The sequence below is a fragment of the Herpailurus yagouaroundi genome, unplaced genomic scaffold, assembly GCF_014898765.1.
Source record: "Herpailurus yagouaroundi ecotype Mexico unplaced genomic scaffold, PumYag 160, whole genome shotgun sequence".
Classification (NCBI taxonomy): Eukaryota; Metazoa; Chordata; class Mammalia; order Carnivora; family Felidae; genus Herpailurus; species Herpailurus yagouaroundi.
The window spans coordinates 51,485,186-51,502,537 of NW_024412401.1; positions in this window are offsets into that span (position 1 = coordinate 51,485,186).

Genomic DNA, 17,352 nt, shown 5'->3' on the forward strand with positions numbered 1-17,352 from the left:
GGGGTGACCTGGCCCATCCTCTCCCTCTCCCCACGACCCCTACATTTTCTCTGGGGAGTGTGGTCGTGGGAACACCGGATGGGGACTCGAGGCCGGACTTAGGTCCGCCTGGTGGCCTAGGCCGCAGGCTCCTTGGCCTCTTGGCACCTTGGCGTTCTGCTGCCCGGTACACAGAAGCCACGGCCAGCCAATGATGCTGCGTCCCCAGTAGCTGGCACCCAACGTCCGGGATCAAGCTGTGGAAATAAGATTGCCTCCCTCCGTCCCTTCCAATGTCCTCCTTCCTTCCTCTATTGGATTTGCCCTTCTCCTGCCGGCCACCTTAGGTTTGTCGGGTAAGAGGTCCCGGTTACCTGCGCTGGGGGAGGGGGAGGGGAGGGGAGCCAGGAGGCCGGGCTGTGGACAGTTGGGGAGGGCTGCAACCCGCACTCTCAGGGTGTCACTGAACTCAGAGCTTTGACTGCCCTCTGACCACTTTGGGGTCCCCGCACCAGAGATCAGCGGGCAAAGACAGGAGTAACTGTTCAGGCGTGGGTCGTCCACCCCAGAGGCAGCAACTGTCTGCAGAAAGTCTCTACAGGGCCCGCAGGTAGCCGGTGACGCGAAGGGGGCTCTAATGGCCTGGACCCCGTGGAGGACAGGGACAGAGCCGAGTGCTGCAAGGGGTGGACTGTATGAGCCGCTCTCGTGCAGGACTTCAAGCCTCTTAAGCCAGGCCAGCTGCAGGGGCCAGCTCCAGGCAGCCACAGCCCCCACCAAGCTTCGGCCTGTGTCTTTCTTGTGTCTCACTTCCTGTCCTAAGGCTTCTCCGATGCCCGGGGTGGGACACGCCTCCCTGCCCAGGGAACCCGCTCAGCAGCCATAGAGGCCCAGCCACAACATCCCACAGGCCAACCCTTGATCCAGGGCAGACATAGCCTCGGGATAAACGCCTCCCCCGTTCTTCCCCCGGCAGGTGGTCCTGAGATGCACGTCATGAGGAATCTCCGACAAGCCCGAGGGACTGGCCACCCAGACTTCCCTAATGGTGAGCTCAATACCGTGTGTTTGTATCTGCTCTTTTCTGTGTCACTCTCCCCCCTCTCCACCCCTCACTCTTGCCCCTGGGCGCACGCTTCCAAGCCAACTCCCTGGCCCTTCTTTTCACCTGCTTTCAGGGACCCGAAACAGGCGTTATGGACTGACTTGTGTACCCAGCCCACCGCCAGATTCGTAGGGTGAAGTCTTTTCTTTTTTCTTAAGTTTGTTTTTAATGATTTGTGTAAACGCCCCCCCCCCCCCCCCCGCCGATTCATAGGGCGAAGTCTCTTTTCTTAAGTTTTTTTTTAATGTCTATTTATTTGGGGGGGGAGGGGCAGCAAGAGAGGGGGACAGAGGATCCGAAGCAGACTCCCGTGCTGACAGCCGAGAGCCCGACGCGGGGCTCAAACTCACAAACCGCGAGATCATGGCCGGAGCTAAAGGCTTGACAGAGGGAGCCACCCAGGCGCCCCTCGTCTGGTGGAGTCTTAGCCCCCAGTACCTCAGAATGTGACTGGACTAGGACATAGAGCCTTTATTTATTTTTTTTTTAATTTTTTTTTCAACGTTTTTTATTTATTTTTGGGACAGAGAGAGACAGAGCATGAATGGGGTAGGGGCAGAGAGAGAGGGAGACACAGAATCGGAAACAGGCTCCAGGCTCCGAGCCATCAGCCCAGAGCCCGACGCGGGGCTCGAACTCACGGACCGCGAGATCGTGACCTGGCTGAAGTCGGACGCTTCACCGACTGCGCCACCCAGGCGCCCCAACATAGAGCCTTTAAAGAGGGAATTAAGGTAGAATGAGGTCATTAGGGTGGGCCCCAATCTAACATGGCTGGCGTCCTTTAAGAAGAGGAAATTAGGACATAGACATGCACAGAGGAAGGACCGTGCGAAGACACGGGGAGGCGATGGCTGTGTGCGAGCCAGGGAGGTTTGCTTCAGGAGAAACCAAACCTACCCAGACCTTGATCGTGCCCTTCCAGCCTCCAGAACTGTGAGAAAACACACTTCTGTTGCTTAAGCCCCCCCGGTCCGTGGTGCTGTGTCACAGGCGCCCTGGCGAACTAACACACAGGTCCGTTCTGTGTGAATCCCAGTTTTTACAACCAGAGAAACTGAGGCTTCAAATGGCAAAGGACCCCCCCCCCTGCCCCGCCCCCGGGTGGTACAGCTGGTAAGAGGCAGGGCCCAAATTCAAACAGGGGTCCTTGGGCGGTGGAGGGCAAGCCCTTGACACTAGAGGTGCTAGGGAACCAAGGGAGAGCCTCTGGTCCAGAAATCCAGAGGCCCCTCTTCCCCTGCCCCCCAGCAGCCGTCCACACGCTTTATTGCCCTGCCTTTGGAGGACCCTCTGGCTCCCTCCTCGGGGCCTCTGTTTTCACGGCTGCTGCTGCAGTGCTGAGCTCTTCCAGCTCATTCCCTCCCTCCCCTCCTCTGAAGGCTCCTCCTCATCAGCTAACCCGCTCACAGCGCACACGCGTGTGCACGCACACACGCACGCACGCACACGCACGCACACTCGGTGCTCACCTCTTTTTGGCAGCCACTCTGAGGCTCTCTCTACCACCCTCCCTAAGGCCTGCTGCAGACTAGCTGCAGAGTGGCTTTGGGGATGCCCCCCCCGAAGACCACACCGTGTCCCTCCCTGTGTCCCCAGTGCCCAAGTGAGCCCCCTCCTGCCCCAGCGGCACCCTGTGCCGAGCACCACGCCGGGAATCGTGCTCAGATCGTTTCACTGGCTCCCGCCCGCCCTGTGGCAGAGACTGGTATTGTCTCCATCTCATACAGGAGCAACTGGGGCCCAGAGAAGGACAGGGCTCTGCCTAAGGACTCACAGCAGTGAGCGATAGGGCTGGGATTCATCCTGGCCAAACTCAAGAGAATTGAATTTATTCCAAGATGTCACGGAACTCTCCCTGAGAGCGGACTGCAATTTGGGGCAGAGGGCAAAGACTGAGCAGGACAGCCAGAGGTCGCTCCCTCCCCCACCACCTGGCCCTTGAGAGTTCCATCCTCCAAAGGACAAGTATGAACCTCCGTCCAGTCTGCGCTCATTCCTGTGTGGCCACCTGACCCTCAGGTAAAAGGGTGTTGTGTAGAGACCATCAAAGATCCCACTCTGGCTGGGGTGGGGTGGGGGGGTGGCGGGGAGGGACGTAGGCAAAGACCAACCTTTTGCGAGCACCTCCGACGTGCCGAGCTCCTGGTCATTTTATAGCAATGGAAGGGGGAACCAAGCCTGGGCTCTGACCCCCAGAGCGCTTGGTCTAGTGGAGAAAACACACCCAGTTATCCCACCAGCAGCTGTAACTTTCAGACTCAGCAGATGCTGGGACGGGTGAAGGCGGTCAGTAATGGGAGCGGCAGATCTGGAGAACAAGGAGCAGTTAGCCAGGGGAAGGGGGAAGGAACAGCCTGTGCAAAGGGCCTGTACAGGGAGGGACAGAGGGAGGAGACGGGGCAGACAAAAGGAGCAGGCCTGTGCACTGGAGCTGGTGGAGGCTTCTGGAAGGGGCTGGAAGGGCTCCCAAGGGCTGGGCTGTGCAGGGCCCTGTGAGCCACATTAAAGGTTCTTGTCTATTCAGCAGAGATTTGTGTATTGAAGATCCCTGCAATCAGCTGTCCGGGATGGAGAATAGGGTCAAAGCACAGAAGCAGGTAGAAAAGCGAGGGGTTGGCTTGGGTCCAGGTGAGAGGGCCTGGGGAAGTGACAGCTGGCACGAATATTAAAAAAAGAAAAAAAAAAAAAGACCCAAGACTCCGCACAGGAGCGGGTCAATAACATCCAGTCTTGATTTCAAAGCGGGAGGGGGCCTCCGAGATTCCCAGCGTGTGGACACAGGGGTTTTACAGGCACAGGGAAACAGAGGCCCAGAGAGAGGAACCGTCTTGCCCCCACGTGACTCTGCCAGTTCATTCATTCAGCTGAGTTTACTGAGTGCCTACTAGGCGCCAGGCGCCGGGCTAGGGTCTGGGGATAATACAGAGACGAGCCAGACAGATCTGTCCTGCTGCGCTGGGTGGGGGTGGGGGGGGGGGGTCCAGAAGCACCATCCCCTGGACACACCGAAGGTTCCAGCCCCTTCCCCCCATTCAGCGGAGGGGCCCAGGCTGGCTGGGGGTCACGGGGAGGTCAGGGAGGAAGGAAGGAAAATGTGTCCTCCTGGGGCGTGTTCTGCTCTCTCTCCAACAACAAAGGAGCCTCAGTGAGTCTGCTCCGTGGGGAGGTGGGGGGAGGGGACAAAGGTGGGGAGCCACGCGCTGTGGCCTCCCCTTGCTCCAGCCCCCTCCAAGGCACAGTCTGGGCCAAATCCCTGTCCTCCCCTCCACCCCCCATCACTAACTGCAGGAACAGGGGTGCCGGGGGCGGGGGGGGGGGGGGCTCAGACAGTTAAGTGTCCGACTCTTGGTTTCGGCTCAGGTCATGATCTCACGGTTTATGGGTTTGAGTCACATGCATGTGACTGCAGCTTCCTTGCTCATGCATCCAGATGTGTGAATTCATTCATTCATTCATTCATTCATTCAGTAGTGTTCTGAGCACCTGCTCTGGGCCGGATTCTGTGCTGGGTGCTGGTGACAGGGGAAGACACAGGATTCTGGGTCCCCGCCATTGGGGGCGCATGGCCTCAAAGAAGGACGCTCGGGAGCCATTATTGAACAAGGTAGTGCTGAGACCAGGGGAGCACACAGGAGGGAGGGACCACGTAGTGAGACCGGAGGGACGATCACCCCAGTAAGGGTGGCATTCAGGGAAGGCTACTTGGAGGAGGCGATAGCTTTCCAAGACCCAAAGACTGGACAGGGGCCTCAGGAGCCAGACGGGGCTGGGGTCTCGTAGGCCATGGTGAAGATCTGAACTTCTCCCTTGGGTAGGGAGGGGCTGTGAGCAGGGGAGAACCAGGTCAAAGGTAAACTTCGGAATGTTCTTCCACGCAGTATATACACCTGCGTACGCGTTCCTGTGCAAGCGAACCTGCGCGTGTGCCCCTGTTCACAAGTACCTACACAGGGATACACCTGCGTGCCCGGCCCCGCGCAGAGCTCTTCACAAACACGGCATCCAGTGTATCTAATCTGTGCCATTTACGGAGGAGGGCACCGAGGCTCAGAGAGATGGAGAGATTTGCCCAGAGATGCCCGTGATGGCTCAGAGACTCCGAGCCTGGGCAACTTGTTTCCAGCTTGTGCTTGTGACCACAGGGCTCCTGGTGAAGACAGACAGGGGGTTAGAGGGCAGCTCTCCTTTTGAAGGAGGTGCTAATGTGTCCTTCCACTCACCTTGTAGGCTGGGGGGGGGGGGGGGGGCCCAGAGACCCAGCCGGTCAAACAGGCTGTACTTGTTCCCTGGGGAAACTACAGATGGAAAGGCCCAGGGAAGGACCCTCGTATGACCAGGTGGCTTCATGAAGCTCCCACCCCTGCCCCTTGGCCCTTTAATCGTTTGCAAAGCAGGGTCGCTCAGATTATTTCTTTTCTTTCTGGAACATCAGAGCTGGCTAAGACCTGGCTAAGCTGGAGGTGAGGTGGTGCAGCCCTTCTGCATCAGTTTTCCGTGGCTGCTGTGACCCATGACCCGCAAATTTAGTGGCGTTAACGACACGCATTTATTCTCTTACGGGCTGGAGGCCAGAAGACCCAAGGCCAAGGTGTCGGAGGGCCGTGTTCCCTTCGTGGGCTCTAGAGGAGAATCTGTTTCCTTGCTTTCTCTAGCTTCTAGAGGCTGCCCACAGTCTTTGGCTTGCGGCCCCTTACTCTTTCCTCAAAGCCAACGGCAAAGCATCTTCCGATTTCTCTCTCTCTGACGCTGATCTTCCTGCCTCTTTTTTTATCAGGGCCTTTCCTCACTCCTCCGTTTTATACCCGCTGCTGCACCTTGTTCGTGCTTAATAAAGAAGCACACTTATTACGACATCACAAACGTGTCTTTAAAAAATCTTGATAGCTGTGTTTCAGGCACAGAAAAAGTCATGACCCACCCCGTGCCCTGCGTATGTGCGCGCACACACACACACACACACACACACACACACACACTGCTGGGAAAAGGCTCGGGACCTTGGATGTTTGGACAAGCTGAGGCTGAAGCCTGCGGGGAATCTGGTGGGGGCTTGGCAGACGGGTGATCGGTGTCTAAGGAGCTTCAGGAGGTGGCCTCTCTGAGTCGCCTTGGATCAGGCCAGGCTCAGTCCTGGAGGCCACAGCCTGGGCCCCGAGCCAGCCCAAGGGGCAGGGGGAGGAACCCTTATCGAGGGGCACCCAGTCCATTAATGGGGCACACGGAGACAACGGCACATTCAGTCAAGTCAAACACCATAGAGACAATCAGCTTTGGAGCCAGCGGGCCTTAGGTTCAAATCCTAGCTCTGCTACTTACCGGCTGGGTGGCCAGGGGCAGCTGACTTGACCAATACTTAAGGATTGTTGTGAGGATTATAGGAATGACTTCAAAGGACAATACTACATACCCGTTAGCTGCCATGATGGTGGCAATGACCATGATTCTCCCTATTGTTATAGGCCGGGAGGCCGGGACTGGAGGCAGTCTGCCAGGGATCTCTTCCATAAGAGGTAGTCGGAAGAAAGGGTATTCTAGGCTAGCGGGTCAGGCCCTTTCTACTTCCGGCCACATTGGGGCCAGCCTCGGCCAGCCCGCCTCCTCCTCCTCGGAGGCTCGCTTCCCGTTTCTCCATTCCCACCTCTGGCCAGTCCGTTCCAGGTGGTCTGAAATCCAGGCTGGGCTTTTCTTCTAGCCCAACTTAATCCCTCCTGCTTCTGTGGGTCCCACTCAGTGAGCCCCCTCACCGGAGGAGTGGGGACAGCCTGGGCTGAGTTCTGTAGGTGCCCAGGTCCTGCGGGGTCCTGCTCCACCTACCCAGACCCTGCGCGGTCCCCCTGGCCTGTGCCACACCAACCTGCCCTCCCTCTCTGCGGCAGGTCCTTCCCGTGTCTCCCACTCACACAATCCAGCCCCCTCACGGTGCCCTCTGCCCTCCCACCACTTAACTCTCCCTGTCCTGGCCTTTGCTTCCAAGCTGCCACTTTCTCCAGGAAGCCTTCCCTGATGTCTGCCGCTGGGTGTAGTTCTATCATCATAGCCCTTATTTGCGGGTCTATTTTATTTGTCTGTTTCCCCCACTCGGGGATGGATCTGCCCTTGCCCAAGCTGGCACACAGTAGGTGCTCAGTAAACATTTGTTAAAGGTGGGAAGGAGGAGATGAGTCCAGCCCTCCGGGAAACAGGAGAAAACAGGCTGAGAAGCTTGACAGCGGTGGGGGTCAGCTCTCCTGCCTGCTGCCCACCATAACGGGAGCCCCCTGTTTTCTGTCCTCTCTCTCCTCTGCTGAACCCAGCAGACAGCACAGTGGGGTGGGCTGGCCTGGGGAAAGCGGGAGTGGCGGTAGTAGGGAGCTGCAGACAGAATGCCCAATGCCCTGGGGAGAGGAAAGCTGAGCTCTGAGTCTCTAGAAAAGCTGGAGCTGGCGGGGAGGGGAGGCTGAGGCTCACATCTGGCTTTGCCCACCCAGGCAGGCGCTCCTGCGGGTAGCGCATTCATCCCTGCATCACTACCACCCCCTACACCCTGCCTGACCCCCCCCCCATTCTCCTCCTCCTGGGGAGGCACTGGAGGGCCCCTTTCAGAGCTGTCCTGGGGTCTGTGTGCATGTACATAGCCAGTTATACGGTGGTGTGTGTGTGTGTGTGTGTGTGTGTGTGTGTGTGTGTGTGTGTAAACCTCAGTTCCTGAGGCACTGGAACCTACTTGAGGCTCCTGGCCAATTTGCTCCTGTGTTTTTTAACTTATGGAAACCCCCCCAAAGGAGGGTACCTGGGCCCTGTCCCCCTCTGAGGCGCCTTGGTTGAACAGAGTCCCAGGATGGAATCTAGCCTGGGGTGGGACGGGGGGGGGGGGGCTCTCTTTGCTGAGCCCTACCTAGCACTGCGCTGAGAGAGGCCCAGGAAACCAGCAGACTGAGCAGAGGGTTCAGCGCCCATGATGCCGCAGAGCATCATGGGATCCCGGGGCAGGGAATCAAGAGGCTGGGGCCGTCAGTGGTTGATGCCAAGGGCAGCAGCTGGGGGCCCTGTGCAGTCAGGACAAGGCCCCGGCTGGAGGTGGGGAGAAAGGTCACCCAGCTTTGTGATCCAAGGATATGGCGGACGCCTACCTGTGATGTACCCTAGGAGTCTGGAATTCTCTCCGCTGCCCCCCCCCCCCCCCACGCTGGCTTGCCCCAAAGGCTTCTTAGTATCATGACTGGTATGACTGAAGAACTCCTCTCTGTTTTCCCGGCGCCCACCCACCCAGGGCCAGGCAGGGGGCTGCGAGGGTGCCCTCCTGGAGCTCACAGCTAGGGGGCAGCAGGCGGAGGATTAGGAGAGTTTGTGCTGCGACGGTGCGGGGGGCGGTGGAGGGGGGGATCGCTGAGGCCGTGGGGGCCTGGCAGGGGGGTAGGGGGAGCGGTTTCCGGGCAGGCCCACGCAAAGAGATGAAGCCCAGACCGAGGGGCCGACCCTAAGGCCGGGGAGTCAAAGATGGGAAGGGCGTTTCTGGCAGGAGGAACAGCAAGGGCCCGGGACGGGGCGATATCGGGGAACCACAGTCGTTCCGTCCGGCCCGCGGGCCGAGGGGAAGCGTGGCAACGGGTGGCGGAGGCGGCGCACCCACCCGCGGGGCTTTGAACGCCGAGGACAGCCCGCCCTCTCGCTCCTGGGGCGGGGCTTCCCCCCCCACCCCCGCCTCCGTGGGCGGGGCCCGGGGAAAAGCTGGACGACCGCGGCCGCCCTTTCAAGTCGGCCTCCCGGAGGCTCCCGAGCCGGCCGGGCGCGGGGGGGGGGGGGGCGCGCTGCGCCGACTTCAAAGCCCGGCGCCCCCAGCCAGATCCGGTTGCGGAAGGGGCGGGCGAGCCGGGGCGGGAGGCAGGTTTCGGCGGATTCCCCTTTCATCCCGCGGCTGGGCGGGCGCAGACCTCCGGGAGGCCCCGCACGTCTCTGCCGGGCAAGTCCGCGCACGGCCGCGAGCAGCGCCGCCGGGCCGGGCGGGGCGGCGCGACCTCGGGCCGGTCCCTGCCCTTCTTCGGGCCTCGGGCACCTCTCCCCACCCCCACCCCCACCCCCACCCCACCCCCGTGCGCAGGAAGCCTCGGCGCGGGGCCTTCTTGGGAGGGACGTTGGGGGACACCGGGGACGTCTGGACCGACGAGATCGGGCAGGGAGCCGGGGCCCGCGGTGGCGCACCTGCCCCTCACTGCCCCTCAGTCCGCGGGAGGGAAGTCTCCGAGCCCCCCCCCACCCAGCCCCTGCAGCGTTCCCACCCTACCCGCCCACCGTGCCCCGAAGCTTGAAGGAGTGGACGCTGCCCGTCCTTCCCCCGCGGTTGAGATTGAACACACCCCTTCTTGTGAAATCTTTCTGAAGTCACAACAGTAACAACGATAATGGCCACACGCCGTCCCACCGAAGCCTCACAGGGTGGTTAGGGACATCCTTCCTCAGGTGAACAGCTTGAGGCCCAGAGAGGGGACTGGACTTGCCCCAGGTCGCACAACCAAAAAAACCGGAGCCAGACGCACGCTGTGTGGACACGATGCCCTTGGTTCCCGTGGATTCTGCGCTCCGCTGTTCGGGCCCGCTGCCCCCGTATTGATCAGGACCCAGGCGAGGGGTAGGGTGAGGCCAGGATGGGAATAATGAGGGTCGATGACTGATTTGGCACGGACAGCCGGCAGCAGCTCAAGAGGAAGGTGTCTCCGTCGCCCCCATTTTACAGATGGGTAAGCTGAGGCACCGGGAGGTCGTACGGCCAGCTAAGCAGCCAGGTCCGGTATTGACCTAGGTTTCTGTTGGCTCCAGGGACTTGAGGCTTAGCCGCTGCCGCGGGGGTGAGAAAACCGGAGCGCTTGACCCCCAGAGCACTTAACCGTATGTCAACTTCCAGGCCAGGAACCAGCTGAGTCAGCCCCTGAACCCCAGCTGGGATGTGCTGGTCTATGCCTGCTATTCAGCAGAGGGACAGAGGCACAGAGAAGTGGAGGATGGGCCGCAGTGGCCGGGAAGTGACAGAGGCCGACTTTGCACAAGGCCTGTGTGGCTCCTGGGCCCCAGCGCTCCACTTGATAGCTTTGGTGGGAGAGAGGACTGCCGTTGCCATGGCCGTCGGCCCACCCCCATGGGCCAGGCAACGCAGTTAAAGAGCCCTTGAAGGGTTTCTCTGCACACGGCCTTAGCTGCCAAGAGGGGGCAGTTTTAACGGGCCTCCCCAGGATGCCAGGTGCACTCAGGCTGGTGGGACAGGATGGGTGCCCGGGTATGAGGCAAATACCACCCCAACCCACAGATTTAAAATTCCTCCCTGGAAAATCAGATAATCAAGGAAGTCAACTACCGTGAAATGAGTATGATCCCTGCCAGAAACCCAGAGGGAGCATCAGAACATCATCGCGTGGCAAGTACAGGCGGGTGACCCACCCCCTCGTTTTGCAGGCCGGGAAACTGAGGCACAGAACATAGCAGGGAGAGTCACACAGAGAGGATCCCTTCTCCTTGCCCAGCATTTATGGAGGGCCTCCTGTGTGGCGGACTCTGTCGACCCCCCCCCTTCTGTGGCTACGCCCTTGAGCTCCGGGCCTGCCGAGAACGGTCCCCTGTGTGGCAGTAATCTTACCGTTGTTCGCTTCTGACCCAGGAGGGTTTCCTCGAGGAGGAGACATCTAAGCTGAGACCTGATCTTAAGGAGGAGTCAGTGAAGCTGGTGAGAAGAACATTTCAGGCGGCGGGGAAGACATGTGCAAAGGTCCTGCGGCATGAAGGGGTTTGGCTCAGGAGAGTAAAGAAACCAGAAGCCTGCGGCAAGGGTAAGGGGGCAGTGCATGGCGGAGAAGCCAGGAGGAGACAGAGGGGGCAGGACCCGGGTCTTGGGGGAGCCTGCCTCGGCCAAGTCAGTGCTGTGGGCTCAGCCGATGCAGGAGGCCAAGGGGAGGCCTCCCAGGGAGCGCCCAGGGCTACCCGGACTTGGTTTGGGCTTCTCAGAAGTGTGCTGTGGGCTGTTTGGACCACAGGACGCACAGCTGCTTGTGGGGGTTGGGCAAGACGTATCCTCCTCCGTGGATGGGGAGGGGGGAGAAGGGAAAAGGAGGAAGAGGGACAGAGAGGAGGGAGGGAAGGGGAAGGCCATGCCGGGTAGCAGTCACCGCAAGGAGGCCTCTGCACCACGGGGACCCCCGCTGTCGGTTCCTTCGGTTCCTTCCCTGACGGTAACATCACCTCCGCCAGTGGGGGTGCCCCTGTGCTGGCACCAGGCCAAGGGAATCTCCTCCAGGTGGGTCTCATCTGACCCTCACAAAGGACTGGACCCCAGTCACCTGCTTGGCCAGACCCCAAGCCTGGCCGCTTAACCTGGGGCTCTCCATCCCCACGTCTCTCCGGACTTAACCCACAGGTTTACTCAGATGTCCAGCACCGTGTGTGTGTGTGTGTGTGTGTGTGCGCGCGCGCACGCGTGCAGATGTTAGGTTAGGAGTGCAGACTGGGCCAGACTGGTTGGCCTTAGATCCTGGCTTAGCCACTTGCGGGCTGTGTGACCTTGGGTAAGCGACCCAACCTCTCTGTGCCTCAGTTGTGAGGAGGTAATGAGTTAATCTGAGAAACCCCATAGCACAGCCCCTGAAACAGAGTAAGTGCTCACTTTTAGCTACTAAAAGGCTGACCAGAAGATTCATTTAGGGACGGGCTCTACACTGAAGGGAGGGGAGTGGCGCCTGGGTGGCTCAGTCCCCTGGGTAAGGGTTCGACTCTTGATTTCGGGTCAGGTCGCGATCTCAAGGTTTGTGAGATCGAGCCCTTGCGACAGCGTGGAGCCTGCTTGGGATTCTCTTTCTTCTTCTTCTTCTCTCTCTCTCTCTCTCCTCCTTCCCCCCAATAAATAAATAAACATTAAATAAATAAGTAAATAAACACACAAACTGAAGGGAGTGGGTCTGTGGATGGTCCTCCGAACGTCCTAGAAGCTCCCAGAATTGACTGCAAAGCTTTGGGCGTAGGTACGTTTTTCTGAACTGAGAAAGAAGATCCTCAGCTTTTATCACAAAGTCTCACGACCCCCAAAAGTTGGGCATCCTGGAGCCAGCGTGGACGGCGTCCCCTGTGCCTGGAGGGTCCACCTTTATACAACTTTCGAGGGGCTGCGTGTTGCCCGCCCCCAGCTGGGCCCCTGCAGGTGGGTGCTAAGCTGTCCTGTAGACCCACCACCGGCACCCACACGTGGGGGTGGGGGGGCATGTGTGCGCAGGGACAATGAGCCCCTAACTCAAAGGGAAGTATTTTTAAGGCCGAGCAACACCGCACATTGTATCCAAACCGGCTCCTTTCTCCGGGATGGGGAGGCTTAGAAACAGACTTCAAAGGCCAGCTTTGAATAAACAAAACACAATAAAAATAACTCTGGGAACCCAAATGCTGAATCACAGCCCCAGGCCAGCCCTCCCTGACAATAGGCGCAGGGCCTTAGGGCTGGGGCCTGGGGGGGGGGGGGGGGGGGGGGCCGCCAGGCATCCTCAGTTGCCTCGCTCCCCCCCACCCCAGCAGGCCACCTGGCCCAGCCCCACCCTCCTGGCCTTGCTGGGACCCCCACCAGCTCCATTCTGGTGCCTCTGTCAGGCTGGAAGGGTCTTTTGCCCAATTCTTACCTGTTGAGGACAGGAGAGGGGCTGGGTGTCTGGCTGGGTGTCTGGCTGGGTGTCTGGCCAAGGCAGGCACTGTGCATGGGTGACCAGAACGCCCACCTTGCTGGGTGACAGTCCGGATGTCTCCATCAGTAAAGTTAAACGACCCCCCCCCCCCCCGAAAGAGCCTTCTATGGTATCTCAGACTGTGAAGTGAGAACACAAAGTGCAAAATAGTGTGTATGATACAGAACGTATGGAGAATTGACATTACACTATAAAAATAGAGGCCTGTCCATACTCCCTCGTCTGTGCGCGGAGTATCTCTGGAAGGTGCCCAGGAAACAGGGTTACCTAGTGGGAGGGGCCAGGACTGGGTGCTGGGGGGGGGGTGCTGGGAGGGGTTTGGTGTTTGGGGCTTGTATCTGCCCATCTGCCCAGCCTCCCTCTGTCTGGCCTCTCGGTCTCTGCCCAGCCAGCCGGAACTCGCCACAAGCCTTCCAACCAGCCAGGCGGGGGTCCAGGCTTCAGGCCAGTGCACCTGCGGGTGGCTCGAACCCTCTTCCTGGGCAGTCTATGTGGCCCCCGCAAAGCACTCGCCAGTTTAACGTCTGTGTCCAGGACCAGCCACACAATTTGCAAGGCCCCAGGGCAGAACGGAAACGCAAGGCTCCTTGCTTACAGTCGATCGTGGGGGCGCCTCTCTGGCTCAGTCGGTGAAGCGTCCAACTCCTGATTTCGGCTCAGGTCAGGTCATGATCTCACGGGTTCGTGAGATCGGGCCCCCTGTGGGGCTCTGTGCTGCCAGCACAGAGCCCGCTTGGGATTCTCTCTCTCCCTCTCTCTCTCTGCCCTTTCCCCATCTCAAAATAATAAGTAGATAGATAGATCGATCCAAGTAAATAATAAAAATAAATAAAATGGATTGAGAATTTCTAGATCACTCCAGAAGACCATTAAGCCCGGGGCAGGGCCCTTCTCCCGCAGGAGTCACACATCGGTGAAGCCGGGCCCCTCTGGATCTCCCTCACCAAGGCCCCCTGAGCTAGGAACACCATCTCTTCTGTTCCTGGAGCCCAGGACGGAGCCTGGTACACAGTAGGTGCTCCATTAATGTGTTCTGTGAATGAATGAAGGAGCAGCAGTGGAACCGAGGAGCAGCAGCCAGAGCCAGCCTGCTTACGGGGGCCGCAGCCCTGCCCTCTTGGCAGGAGGAAAAGGGAGCTTCTGCCCTGCACTCCCCGCACACCCGCCTGTGCTTCCCCCCCCACTCCCATCACGGCATGAGCCACTGTTACCTTCTCTGGAGCTTAGCTGTGTGACCGTAGGGAAGTGACTTACCCTCTCTGTGCCCTGTTCTTCATCAGTAACTTTGGGCTCGGGGCTCTACTGCATCCCAGAGTTGTGCCCTCCTTCCCGGATAGGTAAGCTTTAAACCTGGCCATCTTTCAACTCCTTCTGCCACCAGCAGTCACCAGCTCAGTAACTGCCACACAGTCATCATTCCTCTGTTGACTCCCGGCTGCGCTCTAAGCTCGGTGAGGGCAAGGCCCAGGTCTGTCCTGCTCGCCCTCGTTGATATTACAGAATGGCTGTGGCTGTTACAAGTCACTGGCAAGCCAACCTGGCCGGGGGCAGGGGGGTGGGGGGGGGTGGCGGTGGGCAGGGGCATCTTCCCCCGGAGAACACAGTCTGGGTCCTCAAGGTGCCTGGAAAGTGTCTCAGCCAGCAGGTACTTGTAGGACGATCCTTTTAGGGGATTGCTGGGCCCTGCAGCGGGAGAGCAGGAAGCCTGCCCAGAGCCCAGCAGGGGGAGGGGGGCTCCCTGGAAGCTTGGGGGTGTCACCGCAGTCCCCAGAGCGGCCAGGTGCAGAAAATAAACCAGGCAAACCCTGGTGGGTGAGTCATTAGTGGTCCCCAAGGCCCCCTGATGAGAGATGGCAGGCAAGCCGCTCCTGGGGTCCGAGTGCACCCTTCAGGAAAGTTCCGGAGCCCATCCTGGTGGGTCCCATCCCTGCTTCTGGGTTGGACTCTGCCCAGCACCCAAAACTGGTTCCGGTGGGCCCCGGGGACACAATGAGCACGTCTTGCTTCCTGAGGCTGTTTATAGGAGAATGTTGAGGCTTACACGGGGCTGCTTGGAGGAGGCAGCATGCGTTGTCTCCAAGCAGGGCTTAGATGGCCTTCGACAGGAGCCCCTGGAAGGTACAGACCATCTGTCACTCAGGACATATTTAGGAGAGAATGACAAAGGGGCCCAGAGGGGCAGAAATGTTGGGGAGAGGGAGGGGGAGGGATTTAGATAAATGACAAAGGCAGAGGGACTGGAAGGAGCAGTGGACAGCACCTCATGGCTCGTGGAACACCGGCCTTTGCTTCTTTCCAGTCCTCTCTGGCCCCTTGCCCTCCCCCCGCCCAGCCCGTGTTGGGACTTGTGGCACCAGCCTCACGGCAGACCGTGGCTGCCACCTCCCTACCCGGAGCTCCCCGTGGCTCTGTCCAGGTCTCACCCCGCCCCCATCTCATGGCCCCGGAAGGCCCAGGTGTCCACCCCATGCCCCGTGAAGTGGCTTGGGTCCCCCTCTGTGCTCCCAAAGCCACGGGACCCCCACCCTAGCCTTGACACTCTGTCCCGGAATTGCCCCTTTGAGCCCATGTCCCCCGCTGGACTGTGGCTTCCTGAGAGCCGAGTTGATCATTCTGGGGCCTGCTGTGTGCCCAGGGCCCCGTCTGTGTGTGGCACACAGTAGGCGCTCAACAAAGTGCCTTCGTAATGCAACAGGCTGCGTTCCCCAGGGCGGCTCATGTCCCCAGAGCCCCACTGGGGACTGGCTTCACTCGGGTTCCCATTGCTAGAGGGACTTAGAAGCCTGTCTCTGGCTGGCCCCTCCGCCTGGAGCCAGGACGGCCTTTCCCACTTCATCCCCCCTGGGAAATCTTGCGACTCCCTGTCTCCACGCCCTCCCCAAATTTCCACCTCTCCAAACAAACCTCTCCCCCTAATCGAGGCTCCCGGGTGGCTCAGTCGGTTAAGCGGCCAACTTCGGCTCAGGTCACGATCTCGCGGTTTGTGAGTTTGAGCCCCACGTCGGGCTCTGTGCTGACAGCTCGGGGCCTGGAGTCTGCTTCTGATTCTGTCTCTCTCTGTCTCTCTGCCCCTCTCTTACTCATACTCTGCCTCTCTCTCAAAAATAAACATTAAAAAAATTAAAAAATAAAACAAACATTAAAAAAAAATTTGTTTTAAACAAAAAAACCTCTCTCCCTGATCGTGCCCTGCTTCTCCCCGGTGCCCTTGTGCTGGAGTGTGGACCCGGGCAGGAAGCGTCTTCCAGAACATTCCACTTCGCCCCAGGGGGAGAGGGAGCCCACACCGCATGGGGACACGGGCACCTGCTAAGTGACGCAGTTGTGTGTTCGTGTCATCTGCCTAATTTGAATTCTGACTCCGCCACTTAATCCATGTGACCTTGGGAAAGAGCTTAACGTCTCTGGGTCCGGGTCCCACATGAACGGTTGTACTGAGAGCAGTTTCTGAGAGAAGAGCCAGAGGCAGGGCGCTGGCTTAGGACCCAGTCCCAGCTCCGGCTCCCACGTGTGTGCCAGCCTGGGCAAGACCCCTAATCTCTCTGCACCTTGGAGTCCTTATGAGCAAATGGGGCTCGGGCGACGCCCTCACAGGGTGGAGAGGTCCGGGGAGGTAGGGAGAGACAGGGGAGAGGAGCAGCCATTGTCCTGCCTCTCCATCACTTCCTTCTGCCCTGGGTCAGGGGTCACTCCTCCCTCTCGGCCACCCACCAGCCGGAACCAGCCCCCACGGCCACCACCTGGGTCTGACACAGCTCTGCCACGTGGCCTGGGGCAGGGGCAGGGGTGCAGGGGTGCCGGGGATGGAATGGGGCCCGGGGATATGAGAGCTCAGGGCGAGGCAGAAGAGCTGGGGTGAGTGGGGGAGAGTGCACCTGCCCGTGCACCCCGCCCCCCATGGGGGTCCGTTCCGGTGGGTGTGAGGTTCGGGGGGACAGAAGCCGCCGTGGCCACTTTCCGGGCCTTCCAGACATGCTTCTGCCTGCAGCCCAGGAGGGGGCTGGCCACCTGCCAGCTCTCAGGGGAAATGCACCCGCGAAAAGGGCCCGATGGGGACCCCTGGGGGAGAGGACCCTGGGTGCTATCAGGGAGGAGGAGAGGGAGGGAGAGACCCAGAACCCGGGGACAGCTGGACAGGACCTGGAAAGGCGCCCATCCTCCTGCAGCCTCCGTCCCTTGCTCCCCCCCCTCACCTTGCTGCTCACCCCAAGTTCAAGGAAGCCCTGCCCGCCCAGGGGCCTGTTGGACCTCCAGGAGCCCCCAGGACAGCCGGCACTGGGGCGGGCCCTCTTGACACAGAATCCCTGCTGTCGAGGAGGCAGAGAGGGAGAGAGAAGGGAGTAGGGCAGCCTGGGCAGAGAGGAAAAGCAGAAACCCGGGGCGGGGAGGAAGCCAGGAGGGGATGGGCGAGGCCGCGGGGAGGCGGGGAGGCGCGGGACCCCCCCCCCACCCCGCCCCGGGTGCAGGGTCCCCCCTCCCTCCGCCCCGGACGCCAACCGGGATGGTCCCAGCCGCCCCCACTCCCTCCCCCTCCCTCGTGTGCTCCACGCGGGCCTCGATTTCCAGCGCCGTGGGAAG